Source organism: Phocoena phocoena, chromosome X (assembly GCF_963924675.1).
Source record: "Phocoena phocoena chromosome X, mPhoPho1.1, whole genome shotgun sequence".
NCBI classification, from domain to species: Eukaryota; Metazoa; Chordata; class Mammalia; order Artiodactyla; family Phocoenidae; genus Phocoena; species Phocoena phocoena.
In genome coordinates, this window is record NC_089240.1 from 47,137,070 (window position 1) to 47,140,301 (window position 3,232).

The 3,232-nt window shown below is 42.9% G+C and overlaps 1 pseudogene; it reads right to left on the reverse strand.

Annotated features, from left to right (window-relative positions):
• Positions 1–1,700: 1,700 nt before the first annotated feature.
• On the reverse strand, positions 1,701–2,194 carry LOC136142939 (serine/arginine-rich splicing factor 3 pseudogene; annotated as a pseudogene).
• Positions 2,195–3,232: the final 1,038 nt, after the last annotated feature.

Sequence of the window (3,232 nt, forward strand, 5' to 3'; positions counted from 1 at the left end):
TACCTTTAAGGTAATAATCAATATGTATGTTCCTATTACCATTTTCTTAATTCTTATGGGTTTGTTTTTGTAGGTCCTTTTCCCCTCTTATGTTTCCCACTTAGAGAAGTTCCTTTAGCATTTGTTGTACAGCTGGTTTGATGGTGCTGAATTCTCTTAGGTTTTGCTTGTCTTTAAAGGTTTTGATTTCTCCATCGAATATGAATGAGATCCTTGCTGGGTAAAATAATCTTTGTTGTAGGTTCTTCCCTTTCATTACTTTAAATATGTCATGCCACTCCCTTCTGGCTTGTAGAATTTCTGCTGAGAAATCAGCTGTTAACCTTATGGGTGTTCCCTTGTATGTTATTTATCGTTTTTCCCTTGCTGCTTTCAATAATTTTCCTTTGTCTTTAATTTTTGTCAGTTTGATTACTATGTGTCTCGGCATGTTTCTCCTTGGGTTTATCATGTATGGGACTCTCCATGCTTCCTGGACTTGGGTGGCTATTTGCTTTCTCATATTAGGGAAGTTTTCAACTATAATCTCTTCAAATATTTTCTTGGGTCCTTTCTCTCTCCTCCCTCTGGGACCCCTGAATGTTGTTGCATTTAATGTTTTCCCAGAGGTCTCTTCGGCTGTCTTCATTTCTTTTCATTATTTTTTCTTTATTCTGTTCCACAGCAGTTAATTCCACAATTCTGTCTTCCAGGTCATTTATCCGTTCTTCTGCCTCAGTTATTCTGCTATTGATTCCTTCTAGTATAATTTTCATTTCAGTTATTGTTCATCTCTGTTTGTTTGTTCTTTAATTCTTCTAGGTCTTTGTTAAACATTGCATCTTCTCGATCTTTTCCTCCATTCTTTTTCCGAGGTCCTGGATGTTCTTCACTACCATTATTGTGAATTCTTTTTCTGGAAGGTTTCTTTCTTCACTTCATTTAGGTGTTTTTTTTTTTTTTTTTGTAACCAAAACTTTAATCCCAAGGATTCTCACAAAACATATTACAAATGACAGCATGAAAAAAAAATCTTGCACAGTAACTCAAAGTTCAGCTCTACAATGTACCCTTAAACTGGCAGGACATGGGTATCTTGAATAGTGTCAAATTTCCAAATATATTACAAAGAGCTATGCATCCATATTCAGCAATCACAGAAGGTAAACTAACTTTCTTGAAACTTCTTAGATTCTAAACCCACTGGACAACCTCTTGTCCAGTGTGAAGACTAGTGGAATTTTTAAACCTCTAATCTAGTTTAAGGGTGCAGCTTTAATTTTTACCTGCTGGCTTGTGTTCACAGCAGCTTTTAAAGACCGCTTAACTACAGCTGCATACCATATCCCAGCTACAGAGTCTTTTCAATTTTTGCCAGTTTTGTTTCTGTAATATTAAACATCACACTTCAGCTGGGCAGGAGTTAGAGGTTTATTATCAGTCTCTGCAAGACTAAAAATTCAAAGCAAATTCAATTTTGCTTAAGGGAACATTGTAAAGTAACAGTTCTTGATATTACATGCCTCATATGATCCATTTCAAACCATAGAGAATTACATCTTTATGTGTCACTGTTCCGAGAGACAAACAAATGTGAACAGCTAAAATATTTTTAAAATGCACCAAGCTTATGAAGTCTCAAACAAAACTTGAATTTTCTGTACATACTCCTGTCAAATGAAGTTATTTCCTGTACACCACTCCTCTTGCAAACTGGTCTTCTATTTCCTTTCATTTCACCTAGATCGGCTACGAGACCTAGAGAAAGATGGGGACGGCTTGTGATTTCTCTCCCGGGACAGTGATCTCTCTCTTCTCCTTCTCTAGAAAGGGACCTGCTCCGGCTGCGGGAGAAGCTTCTCCGTCTTGGAGATCTGCGGCGAGGTGGAGGACTCCTCCTCCGATAATCATCTCGAGGGCGACGACCCCAAGAAGGAGGTGGGCCACGATTTCGACTTCTCTTTTCACCATTCGACAGTTCCACTCTTACTCGGCAGCCACATAGTGTTCTCCCATCTAGCTCTCGGACAGCATCGGCTGCATCTCGAGGATCTTCAAATTCAACGAAAGCGAAGCCGGGAGGGTTTCTAGCAACCCACACACTTCGGAGTGGTCCATAATAGCCAAAAACTCATTCCAATTCAGTCTTGTTACCATTGTTTCCAAGATTACCTACATAAACTTTACAGTCCAACGGACAGGAATCACGATGCATTTCGAGATCTCGGGTTAGAAATGCGTAGGCTCAAATCCACACACCCTCGGCTGGGTCTTCCCTGTCCCCTCGCGCCTGACACCCACAGATGCTCTCCCACACCCGTCGTCCATGAAATGGCCCATTTAAGTGTTTTTCTGAGGTTTTATCTTGTTCCTTCATCTGGTACATAGCCCTCTGCCTTTTCATCTTGTCTATCTTTCTGTGAATGTGGTTTTTGTTCCACAGGCTGCAGAATTGTAGTTCTTCTTGATTCTGCTGTCTGCTCTCTTGTGCATGAGGCTATCTAAGAGGTTTGTGCACGTTTCCTGATGGGAGGGACTGGTGGTGGGTAGAGCTGGCTGTTGCTCTGGTGGGCCGAGCTCAGTAAAACTTTAATCCACTTGTCTGCTGATGGGTGGGGCTGGGTTCCCTCCCTGTTGGCTGTTTGGTCCGAGGTGACCCAAGAATGGAGCAAACCTGGGCTCTTTGTTGCAGCTAATGGCCTACTCTGGGAGGGCTCATGCCAAGGAGTATTTCCCAGATCTTCTGCTGCCATTGTCCTTGTCCTCACGGTGAGCCACAGCCACCCCCCACCTGTGCAGGAGGCCCTCCAAAACTAGCAGGTAGGTCTGGTTCAGTCTCCTATGGGATCACTGCTCCTTCCCCTGTGTTCTGATGTGCACACTACTTTGTGTGTGCCCTCCAAGAGTGGTGTCTCTGTTTCCCCCAGTCATGTCGAAGTCCTTCAGTCAAATCCTGCCAGCCTTCAAAGTCTGATTCTCTAGGAGTTCCTCCTCCCATTGCTGGACCCCTAGGTTGGGAAGCCTGATGTGGGGCTCAGAACCTTCACTCCAGTGCGTGGCCTTCTGTGGTATAAGTGTTCTCCAGTCTGTGAGTCACCCCCCCAGAAGTTATGGGATTTGATTTTATTGTGAATATGCCCCTTCTACCGTCTCACTGTGGCTTCTCCTTTGTCTTCGGATGTGGGGTATCTTTTTGGTGAGTTCCAGTGTCTTCCTGTTGATGATTGTTCAGCATTTAGTTGTGATTCTGGTG